General features: G+C 44.1%; 1 protein-coding gene across 4 annotated transcripts in view; it reads right to left on the bottom strand.

Moving 5' to 3' along the window:
• The window catches only part of RAD54L2 (RAD54 like 2), an 86,024-nt gene extending 72,231 nt beyond the window's left edge, over nucleotides 1-13,793 (bottom strand). For 2 of the 4 annotated variants that reach the window (XM_055557024.1, XM_055557022.1), the window contains exons 1-2: nucleotides 13,573-13,793; nucleotides 11,028-11,088 (exon numbers count right to left, since the gene is read on the bottom strand). The gene's annotated coding sequence lies outside the window, so the exon portion shown is untranslated. The remainder of the gene's footprint in view (nucleotides 1-11,027; nucleotides 11,089-13,572) is intronic. The other 2 variants (XM_055557021.1, XM_055557023.1) reach the window with 1 other exon arrangement.
• Between the last annotated feature and the right edge of the window lie 4,313 nt (nucleotides 13,794-18,106).

The following is an 18,106-nucleotide window of genomic DNA, read 5'->3' on the forward strand; positions in this document are numbered from 1 at the left end:
CCCACTAAAGGATCTCAAGCAGGGAAGTGTCATTCGAATTCCCAATTTAAAATGAACACCGGTAGCTATGTGGAGGCAAGGAGATTAAGTAGGAAGCGGCTGTAACAGTCTGGACAGAAGGCGATGAGACCCTGAACTAACCTAGTGGCAAAGTGAAAGGAGAAAAAAGGGAATATTAGAGACTAAGGAGGCAAAACCAGTAAAACTACAGTAGCCAAGTGGAGCCCCATGAGGGTGGCCTTGCTCACCACTATCTCCTAGCATCCATCACAGTACTTGATATACATGGGAAGGACTCCACAGATCGCGATCAAATGATTATTTTTTTCTACATTCTCTCACTGAATGTTCACAATAATACCATGAAGAAAGCAATGTTATTCCCACTTTCCAGATAAGGAATCTAAGTTTTAGAGAGGTTAAGTGACCTGCCCCAAACATACCCAGCTAGAGACTTGTTGAGTCGCTAAGCTCTTTGGGTCATGTCAGCTCTTTGCGACTTCATGGACTGCAGCACAACAGGTTCTTCTGTCAGCCACCATCTCCCGGAGTTTGCTCAAATTCATGTCCATTGAGTCGGTGATACTACTGAGAGAGAGAGACAGTGCAGTTCCAACCTAGACTTCTAACTCCAAGCTCTGGTCCTTGATCGAGGGCTCCAGCTCAAATGATGGAGCAGCTAACAGTGTTAATGGTGAAATGTCAGAAACAGCCGGAAAATGGGCTAGGGTCAGAGATACAGATTTGGGTGTTCCTGTCACATTCAGGTAGCTGAGACCTCAAATACGGACGATACTCAGGGAGTGTATGAAGTGGGGGAAGGCAAGGCAAGGATAGGTCAAACCATGAGGGAATGTTGAAAGGAGTCTGCACAGGGAGTCAGAGAGACAGGGAAAGAACCAGCCCAGGAGGATGCTATCAGGAAAGACATCAGCAAGGTGGGCATGGTCAAGATTAAAATCTACAGAAATGTCAGATCCATTAGATGGAGGGGGAGCCACAGAGAAACACAAGACGTAGGGGAAGCATTCTAAAAGGGGTTGAAGGCTGCCTGGTGTTTTCGAAAACCACAAGGGCGACAGAATCTGGGGAGTTTGTTAAACATACACAGACCACCAACAGCAGGGATCTTGTGAGAGTGCCAGTCTCACTGAGCCTCTATTTTCTCATCTGTAAACTGGAAACAACAGTACTGGCTTCACAGTATTGCAGTGAGGACTTGACATGCTTGAAAAGAGGTCCCACAGTTGACTCTGACACAGCTTGTAAACTGGCTTTTAGGAACCCCCTGCTACAGGAAAAACAGATTTTTACCTGGACAGAGATGGGTGACAGGCAACCCTTTCAGGACTATATAAAAATGAGAGAAGGAAGGAAGGAAAGTCAGCCATTATAATCCAGGACTGGATCTGGAGGGCCTGGGTGAAGAAGAAAGAAACCAGAAAGGATGAAACAGGGATAAGGCATTACTAGGGACAACTCACAGGAAGGAAAGGGAAAAATCACACGTGAGTCTGAGGCTTGAAGTCTGGCATACCCTTCACCAGAATCAGAAAGAACAACAGAGGAACAGCTGGTTTGGGTGGCTGGGGAGAAATGAAAAAAAATCCATGCAAGATATTTGATAAGTGCTAGAAAATGAACATAAAACATATTAGGGCCAACTGGCAGTAAACATGTTTTGGACAAAAGAGCAGCACACCAGTTCAGAACACATCTCATCTCCAGGATGAGATGGCTTGGGTCAGAGTCCCAGCACTGCCACTTTCTAGCTACGGGATGCTAAAGAAGCTACTTCATTTCTCTAGATCTAGGTGTCTTTATTTGTAAAATGAGAAGAATAACAGTACATGTAGAAGATTTTTTTAAAGTGAAAAAATACACTAGCAAGCACACTGCCCAGCATATGGTACATCAGCTTCCGATCAACGCTGATGACTCCCTTTAGCTACTCCCTGACAGTATGCAGTACGAGGGCTTCCCCAGGGGCTCCAGCAGTAAAGAACCCATCTGCCAAGGCAGGGGATGAGGGTTTGATCCCCGGGTCAGGAAGATCACCTGAGAAGGAAATGGCAACCCACTCCCACATGGGAAATCCCATGGACAGAGGACCCCAGTGGCCATAGGGTTGCCAAGAGTCAGACACAATTTAGCGACTAAAGACAGCGATGACAGCAATGTAGTGTGGCCAGCTGTGCTTTGGAGAAGCCAAACTGTATTACCCAAGAGTTGGAGAATCTCTCCAACTCTGAGACAGGACAGGAAAACAGAGGATTCTTTGAGTTTCAAGACTGGAATTAATTGCAAAACTATTAGTACAAAGAATTGTGCCAAGACACTGTAGGATGCAAAATTACACAGTGTGTAAATGTGGTACCTATACTCAAGGAGACTACACGAGAAAGCAAGAAAACCTTATACACACAAATACCTGCAGTACCAAGCATCCTGTGAAACGTCACTGATGCACTGTCAGTCATGGGAGTCAAGAGAGGGAGAACCACTTCCAATGCGGATGAGGCCGTCACCTGAACTTTGTCTAGAAAGATGGTCAGAAATTTGGCCACAACATAGGCTCAGAGGAAAAGAGTTGAATAGGACAGCCAAAGGAAACAACGTGAATACAGATGCAAAGCTGAAAAGGGCCAAAGGGACGCTCCAGGAAGAGCCAGAAGTCAGGATTAACTGAAGAACTAGCCACAAAATAACTGGCCCCGTGTTGAGGACAAATGCAAGAGAAAGGCCATAGGAGAAAGCATGGATTTCCTAAGAGAGGCCAGGCGGGAAAAGCCAGAAACTTGTTTGGGGAGCAGAATGATGCATGTGGTCCCACATACCTGAGCAAGACATTTCTGAAAGCACTTTCTCACAGCTGATGATAAAGCTGCACAGGACTTCAGACTCTAATCCAGCCCTACCATCCATCCGACTGGGGACACCAAGATGAAGAGAGGTGAGTCAAGTGCCCGAGCCACAGAGCGAGCGGCAACACTGAGTGCAGCTCTGGTGGGCAGACTTCGTTCACGGCACTTTACACTCACTCACGTGACCAGAAAGACGTGGCCGAAAGCCAGGATGAAACGTGGGTTTGTTGCTCGGTAAAGAAACCAGGGTTATAGAATTGAGTCACCTGGACAGCCTGAAGTGGTGGGAGTGAAAGAGCTAGATCTCTGAGGGTCAGACCACAGAGGGAATACAAGAAGAAAACCAACAAACCTGGGTTACAATGAAAATAAAAACAAACATCAACAAATGAGACCTAATTAAACTTAAAAGCTTTTGCACAGTGAAGAAAACATAAACAAGACAAAAAGACAGCCCTGAGAATGGCAGAAAATATTTTCAAATGAAGCAACTGACAAGGGATTAATCTCCAAAATACATAAACAGCTCATACAGCTTAATTTCAAAAAAACAAACCACCCAATCAAGAAATGGGCAGAAGACTTAGATAGACATTTCTCCAAAGACATAGAGATGGCTAATAAACACAAGGAAACATGCTCAATATCACTAATTATTAGAGAAATGCAAATTGAAACTACAATGAGGTATCACCTCACAGCAATCAAAATGGCCATCATCAAAAAATCTACAAACAATAAATGCTGAAGAGGAGGTGGAGAAAAGAGAACCCTTCTGCACTGTTGGTGGGAAGGTAAACTGATACAGCCACCGTGGAGAACAGTATAGAGGTTCCTTAAAAAGCTGAAAACAGAACTACCATATGACCTAGCAATCCCACTACTGGGCATATATCCAGAGAAAACTATAATTCAAAAAAAATACACACACCCCAATGTTCCCTACAGTACTATTTACAGTAGCCGGGTCACAGAAGCAACCTGAATGTCCATCAACAGACGACTGGATAAAGATGCAGTGTATATATATATATGTATGTGTGTGTGTGTGTGTGTGTATGTGTGTATATATATACACACACACAGGATTATTATTCAGCCATAAAAAGGAACAAAATTGTGGCATCTGCAGAGATGTGGGGGGATGGACCTAGAGATTGTCATACAGAATGAAATAATCAGAGAGAGAAAAATATCATATAATATTGACTATATGTGAAGTCTAGAAAAGTGATACATGTGAAACTTATTTCCAAACCCAAAACAGAGACACAAATGTAGAGAACACATATACGGCTACAAGCAGGCGGGGGTGATGGGACGAACTGGGAGACTGGGATAGACAAATATACACTACTATATATAAAATAGCTAACTAATGAGAGCCCACTGCATTGCACAGGGAACTCTACTCAGTGCTCTGTGGTGACCCAAATGGGAAGGAAATTCAAAAACAGGAGATATACGTTTATGGATGTCTGATTCATTTTGCTGTACAGCAGAAACGAATACAATATTGTAAAGCAACTATACTCCAATAAAAACTTAAAAAAAAACAAATTGTCCAAGTTAAATAGCCAGTATCAGAACTAGGATTAAATATCAAGTCCTCATTATTGAGGATAGAAAATGGCAAGGTGGACTTCCCTGGTCATCCTGTGGCTAAGAATCTGCCTGCCAATGCAGAGACACAGGTGTGATTCCTGGTCTGGGAAGGTCCCACAAGTTTCAGAGCAACTAAGCCCATGCACCACAACTAATGAGCCTGCACTCTAGAGCCTGGGAGTTGCAGCTACCGAAGCCCGGGAAGCCCAGCACCCGGGTTCCACTAAAAGAGAAGCCGCCACAGTGAGTCTGTGCGCTGCAGAGAAGAGTAGCCCCCACCTTGCCACAACTAGAGAAAAGTCCACATGCAATAATGGAGACTCAGCACAGCTGAAAAGAAAAATAAGAAATAATTTTTTTAAAAAGAGAAAATGGCAAGGTGATGATGTTTAAGAAATAAAATGCTCTCAACAGAGATATGCATTCACGTCATGACAAAGTCTGAGATTAGCTTTGAAATATGCCAACAGAAAAAAAAAAAAAGTGGGAAAGACAATTGAAAGAAGAAACTGGGGAAATATTAATCACGACTGAAAATGAGTGATGGCTACATTGGATTCCTTATACTAGACTCCCTGCTGCTGTGTATGTTTCAAATTTTCCATAATAAAAAGTTCACTTACACACACTTCCCTCTCTGCAAAGGGAAATCAGTCAAAATGAAGAGCAACAAACATCAAGAAAAAAAATCTTTGTCTGGGCAACAAGGAATTCACTGAGTTGGTACTCAGGAGAAAAACAGGACCAGAAGCCAGACCGCAAAGGATTAAGAGGTATAGCTAAAGAAAGAAGTGAGGAAATGGCTATAAAACTGCATCTTAGATAAAATGCCCAGAGATAAGGAGAGGGCTAGGACAGCATGAAAGGCCAAACTACTTTGGTTCTACCTTGTGCTGCTGCTGCTGCTACTAAGTCACTTCAGTCGTGTCTGACTCTGTGTGACCCCATAGACAGCAGCCCGCCAGGCTCCCCCGTCCCTGGGATTCTCCAGGCAAGAACACTGGAGTGGGGTGCCTCTCCGGTTCTACCTTGTATGTAGGTAAAAACAAAAAGGGGAAAGAGGGAGGACAGGAAGATACTAGAAAGAAGACAAGTGAGCAATTAATTAATTAACCAACCAATCTATATATGAAACAAAAACATTAAAAGATGCTCATCCCCCTTCAATAAGGAAATATAAATAAAAGTGAGTTATCTAGGATTCAACTGTCAAAGATTAAAATTATTTATAATGCTCCCTATTAGAGGAGAAATATAAACTGATATAATCTTCCAAAAGTTATGTGACAATATCTGGTAAAATTATAAACAATCCCAAGTTTTGACTTGTTAGGAATTTTTCCAGTTGCAGGAATTTATGCCAGGAAGTACACAGAGCACAGAAAGATGTATACAATGCACACAAAGAGGTATAGGAAGATATATTTCAAGGATGTTACTTCAAAGAGTAAGAAACAAATGGCTATCACCAGGGGACTAGGAAAACTGATAAAAAACACATAATACTATAAACTATTAAAAGATACAACAGATATGTGTCAGACACATAGGAAAATGCACAAGAAAAAATGCATTAAATGAATAAGCAAATTATAAAAAAAGTAGGTATACTGTGATTCCATTTCTGTGAAAAAGGAATTATTTTATCTCACACATATACAGAAGCACAAATGCGTCCATATCAGCATATGGTGGTGGTGGTTTAGTTGCTAAGTCGTGTCCAACTCTTGCAACCCCATGGACTGTAGCCTGCCAGGCTCCTCTGTCCATGGGATTCTCCAGGCAAGAATACTGGAGTGGGTTGCCATTTCCTTCTCAAAGGGATCTTCCCGGAGATATCAGCAAATACAGAGTGGAAAAAAGTGTGGATAAATATAAACCAAATTCATGAGAGTAGTTAGCACTGAGATATGGGATTATGGGTTCCTTTCCTTATTTAAAAATACCTAAGTTTTAACTGTACCCATATATTACCTGAATAATCAGGAAAAAAGTTAAGGACTTGAGAGGGGGGAAAAAAAATCAGTGAGCTCTCAGGTGAGGTCACAGGTCAAGAAGGAGGGAGACAGACAGCAGGTCTAGGGCCTGAGGGAACAACGAGCCTGGGGACCTGTGCAGCCGCTGCTGTGGGAACTGGGGCCTGCGGATGCAGCAGGACAGCACCTGCAGGTGCAGCTCAATCAGTGAGGCAGTGGGGGCTGCTGACAAGCACAGCAGCCCAGAAACACCGGGCAGCCGAGGGGCTGCCGGAGCCAGGGGAGAGAATTCAGGGTTGGCAACTGGCAGAGCAGGCAGTGCACAAAGGTTCAGGCGCGTTCTCAGATCTGGGCAGGGCAGCACGGAAATTGTGGACCATGGCAAACCAGCATCCACAGTAAGGTGGGAGGTGGGTCAAACAGTGGAGACGAGAAGCTGGAGAGACGGTGCAATGGGAAGGCACTAAGCTCAACCCGGAATGACCCTAAAGGGCTCTTCCAGACTTTCATTCTTCTTCCAGTTTCTACACATCATCCCGTTAGGAGGAAGATCCCTATTAGAGTCACTGGGTCTCAAGAGAAAAACCATGTCTACCTGCTTCTCGGTGTTTCTCATAATCCCTAAAGAATCTGTGAGGAAGGCAGGAGCTCCTTCTGGGCTCCCCTCCTCCGCCGGCACCCGGCTCTTCCAGAGTCACTAGGCTGCTGTTAACAGAGCAGAGGCTCCACTCCCTGGGTGGACTGTGTACCCTCTACTGGCCAGAAGCCTGGAATAAGGGGGGACTGGCTTAAAGCTCAACATTCAGAAAACGAAGATCATGGCATCCGGTCCCGTCACTTCATGGGAAATAGATGGGGAAACAGTGGAAACAGTGTCAGACTTTATTTTTCTGGGCTCCAAAATCACTGCAGATGGTGACTGCAGCCATGAAATTAAAAGACGCTTACTCCTTGGAAGGAAAGTTATAACCAACCTAGATAGCATATTCAAAAGCAGAGACATTACTTTGCCAACAAAGGTTCGTCTAGTCAAGGCTATGGTTTTTCCTGTGGTCAAGTATGGATGTGAGAGTTGGACTGTGAAGAAGGCTGAGTGCCCAAGAATTGATGCTTTTGAACTGTGGTGTTGGAGAAGACTCTTGACAGTCCCTTGGACTGCAAGGAGATCCAACCAGTCCATTCTGAAGGAGATCAGCCCTGGGATTTCTTTGGAAGGAATGATGCTAAAGCTGAAACTCCAGTACTTTGGCCACCTCATGCGAAGAGTTGACTCACTGGAAAAGACTCTGATGCTGGGAGGGATTGGGGGCAGTAGGAAAAGGGGACGACAGAGGATGAGATGGCTGGATGGCATCACCGACTCGATGGACGTGAGTCTGAGTGAACTCAGGGAGTTGGTGATGGACAGGGAGGCCTGGTGTGCTGCAATTCATGGGGTTGCAAAGAGTCGGACATGACTAAGCGACTGAACTGAACTGAAGCTTAGAAAACCTGGCATGAAGCTCCAGCTTTCCTTCTTACTGGCTTTGTGCTGGAAAGCAAGCCACTTCACCTCTCTGTGTTTTATAAATTACAATACCATACATACACAAGCTATATTATATTTATCATAGTAAAGGAAACATTCTTCAATTCTACCTATTTACCACTTTCATCAATGGTGCTATAAAACCATAAAAGGGTGCAAGTACCTTCAATGTGCCTATTTGGATGAAATTGTTCATAGTTTTATTGCTTTTCACCTATAACAATTTTTTTCTCAAGACTTCAACACTGCTCACAAATTTCTTCAATTTAACAGTTGCTTGCCACATTTAAAGAGCCTTATGCTTTGTCTCAGCTTTCCTTTTTATCTCATGTCAATTTTTATCTTTAATCTAACTACAGTTACTTGTCATGCTTTCCTTTTCTGTAGTCTGTTATGTCACTTACAAGAAAGAATAACTGCATTATGTAGGCGTCAATACAGTTCCTTACACCTGGCCAGTAGGATTCCTATGTGGCCTGATCAACCATGGAAATTAATTTAAAGTAATTTAGATAGTATATTCTCAAGTTATTTTACCACTAAGAAGAGCCAAGAGGGTGACTAAATGAACTGGCACAATTCCATTACTTTCAGGTTAGTAATTCAGAACAACAGAGCTTTCTAACAAAGAACTAATAGATCAGTTTCAGTGTTAGTACAGTGGTAGGCTGAACAAAAAACTGAAACAGCTAATTTCATAATCACTGAGTTCAAAGTCTTCAATAAAATTTGGGCAAACGATATTATATCCTGAATTATGACGATACTGAGGCTCAGCTGGATGTCCAAAAAGTCTGTCAGCTGACAAAAGTCACAACATCCTGGTGTTAAATCCATTACTCACTCCCAGGCTGGAAGTAGCTGAATGGAGACCTTGTAGCCCAAACCAACAAGTCACTGCTCTTCCCACGTGAGGACAAAGTGCTCAGAACAGTAAATGGCCAATGGAAGATCTGGATAAACTAAAGAACTGTCACATTCTCTTCCAAGGGAAACTTTTGGCAAGACCCAAAGAGAGAAGGTAATAGCTCCCCAGCATCAAAATCATTAACGATCAGACTAAGCAACACATTTTGAAAGCAAAATAAAGCACTGCTTTTAGCAACCTGGAAATATAAAGACAGCAGCACTGCTTCAGCCAGGATCAGGTGCGCCCATGAAACTGGAACTCTCATCACATCAACAGATTCACAAGGAATAATTTCATGACACTTCACATGCAGAGGTCATTCATTTGTTCACTGAACATTTACTGAGTAGCTACTTCTGTAACAGAAATGGTTAGGTACTGGGATGTAAAGTTAAACAAGACCAGGTCCTGCCCTCCAGTAGTTCACAACGTAGGCACAGAAAATACACAAAAATACCCAAAGTTAAGAGTACACAGGTTATGAAAGAAGCTTTCACAGATTGCAATGGCCATACTAAGGAAAGGCATTCACCTTAACCTGGAAAGAATCAAGGAAGGGCTTCAAGTGATGGTGGGGCCTGCATTCCTAGTAAATTTAAGCCTAAGGGTCAAACAAGCATTAAAATGGGGGGTGGAAATTAGTAAGAGCATAGCTTGAGAGAATCCTGGGACCTTCAAGGAGCTGTGACTGGAACCTAAAGTGACAGAGGAATTGTGGCAGAAGAGGGACCGGAGAGTAAGACATCAAAGAGGCCAGGTCACAAAGGTCCTTGTGAGATGCTGAAGTAGAGACATACCAGGATCTAAATATTCCCGTATTTCGAGGCCAGAAGCATATTATTTACTTTTAACTGGAGTTAAAGACCACTCTGAATGGACGGGGATTGATGAAGAAAGACTGGAAGAGATTTAGGCCCAGTTATTTTGAATCATTTCTGTCTGGCTCATTCTTATTTTTCTCTCAACTTTTTTTTTTTCCCTCTCACGGGGAAAAAATAAACTGAACAATTCTATAACAAAGCCTGTGAACCTTCTGTTCATCAAAAACATTTCTGAACAGAGTGCTAGATTCTATCAAACTAGCCCAAATTAGACAAATTGCTCCAGCATCTAGAGCCTTCCAGGCAAAAAAGACCAAAGTCGGGTATCTGATGCCAACAGAAGCTAGCTAGAGAAATACCCTGATCAGGGGCCACACAGAACATGTTGCTGCTTAGCATATCCCAGCACTTTGTCACTGGGAATGCCCACTGTTCCCAAAACAAGGACATGCCAAACAGTTACCTCCGGGCTTCTCCACAGAAACTGCCAGGAAAAAACCTACCAGTGCCAGGAATGACCTTGGACTTTATAGTGTGGACTCAACAATTCTCTCACCTGACCAGGGTGCCAACAGGTGTAGACAGAAGGTTGCCTTTCTCACTACACAAGGAAACTGAACCCCTCCACCATGTACAGCACCCAGCCACGCTCATGGCACTAATACCACTGAGAAGAGTATCCCGTACATAATGACAGACACTCACCACTACTAACAGCAAGCACTGAGCACCCACGAAGCACTGGGCCCTCAGCTCCAGTCCTCATTACAACCTGCAGAGGTTATTTTATTTAGCCCCATTTCACAGACTGAAAAACATTAAAAAACAAGGCACAAAGAAGTTAAAGCTTACCCAGGTCAAAAAGCAAGCAAGAGGTACAGATGGGATGACTCCAAAGACCATGCTTTCCATCATCCTAGACACCTCACAATTTTTCCAAAGAAATCAAACACTCTAAACCTTCTTTCCAAGAGTCTCTGAGGTGATCCATCTGACTAAGAGGTAGTCAAAAACATTTTTCAGCAATCAGTTTGCCTCCAAAGCAACAAATAAAACAGTTTTTATTTGATTTGATCAACTGACTATTTCAGATGGAAAGTGAAACATATTTCAAAGAATTTATTATCCACATGCCTTGATTTTTAAATCTCTTCTTTTATTTTTGGCCAAAATACATATGCAGCAAGACAGAAAAGAGAGCAAAGGACACTTTCATTTAACTAGATCAGAATGGAGATTAACAATTACAGCAAAAAAGCTTTCAAACATAATTTATGAAGTAAAAATTAAGAGGCAAGGAATATCAAATAGGCTGAGCCTTACCTCAATTTTATTCCTCCTGTTCTAGGAGACAGCACTCCCACCATCAGCAGACACTCCCAGCCTATATACAGTGAACCAGACAAAGGCAGTAAGCAACACCTTCATGCTCTCAAAACCACAGTGGGAAGGAAATGTGATGACTTCCTAAGGAACCTAGGCACACATACAGTATTTGTAAATCACAGCCCATCAAGATACACACAGCAGCAAAATGTTTACCTTGTGGTTTGTCTACAGGCATACTTCAGGTTAACAGGTGTATGCAAATAAAATAATCCAAAACAATCCCATACCATTGTGAACTTCTCCCATGGAAATATATAATCAATTGTCAGTAGTCAGAATCAATACTTTATAAAAACTGTACTCAATGCTTTTACAGATTAAAAGCTTGAATGCCTGAATCATTTCTTCCTTCACAGACCTATAACACCTTCTAAAATATGAACTACTATTATTAAAACAAGAATAACATCAACATGGTGGAGGTGCCCAACACAGGGCCTGGCATAATTCAATAGATATTTGTTTATGGAAGAATGAATTACTTACAAGAGAAAACTTAAAAAAGAGAAAAAGACAGAGAAAGAATAGTTCAAGGGATATACATGATTTTTTAAACATTAAGGGAAAAAAAAAATCCCCAGAACCATCAGCAAAACTACAAATAGAATTACCTCACATCTCATCTGAAAATTTATACTCTAATATGCTCCAAAGCGGAGAAGGCAATGGCACCCCACTTCAGTACTCTTGCCTGGAAAATCCCATGGATGGAGGAGCCTGGTAGGCTGCAGTCCATCGGGTCGCTAAGAGTTGGACATGACTGAGCGACTTCACTCACTTCACTTTATGCTCCAAAGAGGCAATACAATTCCTAACACTAAACAAACTCTGAAAGTACAATGACTCTGACACTTCTTTTTTTTTCCACACGAGGTTTGATATCTCATCTACAGACAACACACCAACTTTTGAGAATATTCCACAGAGAACTCTGGTGCATAAAACAGATGCAGGCCTCAGCTACCTGGAATTTGCATATTGCCTTTCAATGATACAGATGAGACACAGTGTACAGACCAGACAGATAACACTTCTAGTGAAGATAATGTCCTGGGAGAGTTGAAATGACAGTCACTAAAATTTAGCAGATTTAATGTAATGATTTCATGGCAGTAGGAGAAAATGAAGTTTCATGAATTTAGGGATAAAATGAACTTTCGACAAACTGTTAAAGAGTTTTCACATCCCTTTCTAGAGCTGCACACGTTAAACAATGACACACAAGTCAGTGAAAAGAGGCTCTTAAATTAATTTAGATTTAGAAAAAGTGGGGTGAAAATCCCTAAAATTTACATATATTATGCTAAGTTTGTCTATCATTATAAACAACAGCCACAGTGTTGAAAAGAAAGCATGAGTCACAATTCAAAAACAAAGAAGGGGAAAAAAAATGAACAGAGGAATGCTTTGGGTCCGAATACCACAAGGAAATTTTTTACTTAAAACACGGTTAATGACAGCTACCAGTATGACTCGCAGTAAAAAGGAATGGTCCACACTATTCAGGAACAAACTCAATTCAGCCCCCAGACGCCCCCTTCCAGCCCCATCTACCTCAGTACCCAGCCACCAACATACTCAGCCACATCCACTAGCGAGTGGCAGGAATTCTAATAGATCTGAGTCACCCCTCCCCCGCAGAAAGAGGTCATTCTCTATCAGGAAGCCCACTCTGCAAAGGTCCCTTGTTTATCTCACAGGCTGCCACCACCACGACCCACAAAAAGCCAATTCTCCAACCTCAGCAGCCTACCAACCCTCCTCTGTACTCTCCAGTTCACAACTCCGGCTTCACCCTAACGCCAAGGTAGCCAACACGACTTACTGTGACACTCTTGTGACAAGTTCCCTTTCTGAGAATCACTCAACTTTGGGATGCTGGGCCCTGGAGAATCCATCTCTTCGCTCAACTCTCCTGTGCCCAGCTGAGCTCCTTGCCTTTCCAGGAACTAATCACTGGTTATCTCAGGGAAGCTAAATATTCAATACCCTTTTCTCCTCAGCCAGATCCCGGTCTGCCAAGTTCACGGACCTGAGCGAGTGGGGAGGAGGGCAAGGAGAGACGCATCTCGATTCGCCTTACGGACCAGGCAGGCACACTGAGGCCCCCTAGAATTCCAAACGCACCCTCCCCCCAACCCACCCGCTGTGGCCAGCCTCCAGGCCGTCTGCATCAGGCGCTAAGAGCGCACGCCACTACAGTTAAGTCTCCGTGTCCCTAAGACTCCCTTTCCCGGGTACAAAGGTCCTAAATACCAAGCCAATAAGGCCCCAGGTGGAGGCCAAGACCCCCGCCAAGCCTCCAGCCACCGGAGTTTCCCAGGTGGGATCCAGAGCCCCAAGGCCTGGGCCACTAGGACCGGCTTGCTGCCCCAGGCCGCTGAGCGCCAGGGGCCCGGGCCGCCTCTCCACTCGGCCCCCATTGTTGCGGGTCCCGGCGGCCCGAGCAGGGAGTCCGGGGGCCGGCAACCGCACTCACCTCCCGCGCCGCGGCTCCGGGCCGCGCCGGGCCGGGTAGGGCCGAGGGGCCGAGCGCTCCGCTGCGCCCGCCTTGGCAGTGCCTGCGGCAGTGGCAGCGGGGATGAAGGGAGGCAACCGGCCAGGCCCGGGCGCCACGGGCTGGCTCCTGCTAAGCGTCGGTCTTCTCCGGCGGCGGCGCTCTCAGCCTCCGCTGGCGGTCCGCGCCAGAAAGCTTCCCCCTCCCGGCCCGCGCGCCCGGCCGCCCGGACGGGAACACGCGCCACGGATAGGAAAGTTCCGCTGAGAGCCTGTCGGAAGCCGGTGTTCCGCCGCGCCGGATGGATTGAGACTCCTTCCTCTACAGAGCCATCTATGCTAACTTCTTCAGGAGTGAATGAAGCACGGAAATCCCAGGCCGGAAACCTGAGAATGATTTTAGTGGTGTGTCCAACAGAATGTGTTTGCACCCCGCTAGCCATCAGAGAGGCACGTTGGAAAGCGATTCAAGTGAGTCTCGGTTCCTCCTCATTCCTCACTGGGGGATAACCTTGGAGGCTTGTTAGGACTATATGAAATGTTGCAAGTGCCTGGCGCGGAGATGTGCGACTCAACACTGGGTCTCGGTCATTGCTGACGCTGCCAATGATGATTGTTACTACTGCTATCGCCTCCTACAGAGCTTGGGCGCAGACTTCAAGGACTCTTGTAAAACTCAGCAGTGGCCACAGGACTGGAAATGGTCAGTTTTCATTCCAATCCCAAAGAAAGGCAATGCCAAAGAATGCTCAAACTACCGCACAATTGCACTCATCTCACACGCTAGTAAAGTAATGCTCAAAATTCTCCAAGCCAGGCTTCAACAATACGTGAACTGTGAACTTCCTGATGTTCAAGCTGGATTTAGAAAAGGCAGAGAAACCAGAGATCAAATTGCCAACATCCACTGGATCATGGAAAAAGCAAGAGAGTTCCAGAAAAACATCTATTTCTGCTTTATTGACTATGCCAAAGCCTTTGACTGTGTGGATCACAATTAAGTGTGGAAAATTCCTAAAGAGATGGGAATACCAGACCACCTGATCTGCCTCTTGAGAAATCTGTATGCAGGTCAGGAAGCAACAGTTAGAACTGGATATGGAACAACAGACTGGTTCCAAATAGGAAAAGGAGTACGTCAAGGCTGTATATTGTCACCCTGCTTATTTAACTTATATGCAGAGTACATTATGAGAAACGCTGGACTGGAAGAAACACAAGCTGGAATCAAGATTGCCGGGAGAAATATCAATAACCTCAGATATGCAGATGACACCACCCTTATGGCAGAAAGTGAAGAGGAACTAAAAAGCCTCTTGATGAAAGTGAAAGTGGAGAGTGAAAAAGTTGGCTTAAAGCTCAACATTCAGAAAACGAAAATCATGGCATCTGGTCCCATCACTTCATGGGAAATAGATGGGGAAACAGTGTCAGACTTTATTTTTCTGGGCTCCAAAATCACTGCAGATGGTGACTGCAGCCATGAGATTATATTTTTCTGGGCTCCAAAATCACTACAGATGGTGACTGCAGCCATGAGATTAAAAGACGTTTACTCCTTGGAAGGAAAGTTATGACCAACCTAGATAGCATATTCAAAAGCAGAGACATTACTTTGCCAACAAAGGTTCGTCTAGTCAAGGCTATGGGTTTTCCAGTGGTCATGTATGGATGAGAGAGTTGGACTGGGAAGAAGGCTGAGTGCCCAAGAATTGATGCTTTTGAACTGTGGTGTTGGAGAAGACTCTTGACAGTCCCTTGGACTGCAAGGAGATCCAACCGGTCCATTCTGAAGGAGATCAGCCCTGGGATTTCTTTGGAAGGAATGATGCTAAAGCTGAAACTCCAGTAGTTTGGCTATCTCATGCGAAGAGTTGACTCATTGGAAAAGACTCTGATTCTGGGAGGGATTGGGGGCAAGAGGAGAAGGAGATGACAGAGGATGAGATGGCTGGATGGCATCACTGACTCAATGGACGTGAGTCTGAGTGAACTCCGGGAGTTGGTGATGGACAGGGAGGCCTGGCGTGCTGCGATTCATGGGGTTGCAAAGAGTCGGACACGACTGAGCGACTGATCTGATCTGATCTGATCTGATCTAATTAGGTTTTTCCCCCTCCTGACCGGTTTCCTGTTGACTGAAGCTGGAAAAAAAGCAGGGACAAGAAAGGGCTTTCCTGATCACTGATACTGAGAGGGAAGTTAAAGATTCAGGTTCTCTTCCCTCAAGTTGGGAATTATTGCCATAGGGCTCCAGTTAAGGGGAAGAGTGAACTGTGTCAGCTACACAACAGGCCCAGATTCCCTTCCTTCTCCCTCTTTCAGGAAATGAATATTGACGAAATGATGAAAAAATTCAGAAAGTGGGCTTTGTTTTCTGCCAAAAATCAAGACAATAAAAAAACCCTTTCTCCTTCCCTCTTCCTTTTTCTTCTAGGCCTTCACACCTCTGTTGTTTAGTCACTAAATCCTGTCTGACTCTTTGCGACCCCATGGACTGCAGCATGCCAGGCCTCCTTCTCTATCACCAACTCCTGGAGTTTACTCAAACTCATGTCCATTGAGTTGGTGATGCCATCCAACCATCTCATCCTCTGTCTTCCCCTCTCCTCCCGCCCTCAATCTTTCCCAGCATCAGGGTCTTTTCCAATGAGTCAGCTCTTCGCATCAGGTGGACAAAGTATTGGAGTTTCAACTTCAACATCAGTCCTTCCGATGAATATTCAGGACTGATTTCCTTTAGGATGGACTGGTTGGATCTCCTTGCAGTCCAGGGGACTCTCAAGAGTCTTCTCCAACACCACAGTTCAAAAGCATCAATTCTTTGGTGCTCAGCTTTCTTCACAGTCCAACTCTCACATCCATACATGACTACTGGAAAAAACATAGCCTTGACTAGACGGACTTTTGATGGCAAAGTAACGTCTCTGCTTTTCAATATGCTGTCTAGGTTGGTCATAACTTTTCTTCCAAGAAGCAAGCATCTTAATTTCATGGCTGCAGTCACCATCTGAAGTGATTTTGGAGCCCAAAAAAATAAAGTCTGCCACCATTTCCACTGTTTCTACATCTATTTGCCATGAAGTGATGGGACCGGATGCCATGATCTTTGTTTTCTGAATGTTGAGCTTTAAACCAACTTTTTCACTCTCCTCTTTCACTTTCATCAAGAGGCTCTTTAGTTCTTCTTCACTTTCTGTCCTAAGGGTGGTGCTATCTGCATATCTAAGGTTATTGATATTTCTCCCAGCAGTCTTGATTCCAGTTTGTGCTTCATCCAGCCCAGCATTTCTCATGGTGTACTCTGCATATGTTAAATAAGCACCGTGACAATATACAGTCTTGACGTACTCCTTTTCCTATTTGGAACCAGTCTGTTGTTCCATGTCCAGTTCTAACTGTTGCTTCCTGACCTGCATACAGATTTCTCAAGAGGCAGGTCATGTGGTCTGGTTTTCCCATCTCTTTCAGAATTTTCCACAGTTTATTGTGATCCACACAGTCAAAAGCTTTGGCATAGTCAATAAAGCAGAAATGGATGTTTTTCTGAAACTCTCTTGCTTTTTCCATGATCCAGTGGATGTTGGCAATTTGATCTCTGGTTTCTCTGCCTTTTCTAAATCCAGCTTGAACGTCTGGAATTTCACAGTTCACGTATTGTTGAAGCCTGGCTTGGAGAATTTTGAGCATTACTTTACTAGCGTGTGAGATGAGTGCAATTGTGCGGTAGTTTGAGCATTCTTTGGCATTGCCTTTCTTTGGGATTGGAATGAAAACTGACCTTTTCCAGTCCTGTGGCCACTGCTGAGTTTTCCAAATTTACTGGCATACTGAGTACAGCACTTTCACAGCATCATCTTCCAGGATTTGAAATAGCTCAACTGGAATTCCATCATCTCCACTAGCTCTGTTTATAGTGATGCTTTAAGGCCCACTTGACTTCACATTCCAGGATGTCTGGCTCTAGGTGAGTGATCACACCATCGTGATTATCTGGGTCGTGGAGATCTTTTTTGTACAGTTCTTCTGTGTATTCTTGCCACCTCTTCTTAATATCTTCTGCTTCTGTTAGGTCCATACCATTTCTGTCCTTTATTGAGCCCATCTTGCATGAAATGTTCCCTTGGTATCTCTAATCTTCTTGAAGAGATCTTTAGTCTTTCCCATTCTATTGTTTTCCTTTTATTTCTTTGCACTGATCACTGAGGAAGGCTTTCTTATCTCTCCTTGCTATTCTTTGGAACTCTGCATTCAAATGGATATATCTTTCCCTTTCTCCTTTGCTTTTTGTATCTCTTCTTTTCACAGCTGTTTGTAAGGCCTCCTCAGACAACCATTTTGCTTTTTTGCATTTCTTTTTCTTGGGGATGGTCTTGCTCCCTGTCTCCTGTACAATGTCACGAGCCTCTGTCCATAGTTCTTCAGGCACTCTGTCAGATCTAGTCCCTTAAATCTATTTCTCACTTGTACTGTATAATTTGTTAGGGATTTGACTTAGGTCATACCTGAATGATCCC

This window comes from Bubalus kerabau, chromosome 20 (assembly GCF_029407905.1).
Source record: "Bubalus kerabau isolate K-KA32 ecotype Philippines breed swamp buffalo chromosome 20, PCC_UOA_SB_1v2, whole genome shotgun sequence".
NCBI classification, from domain to species: domain Eukaryota; kingdom Metazoa; phylum Chordata; class Mammalia; order Artiodactyla; family Bovidae; genus Bubalus; species Bubalus kerabau.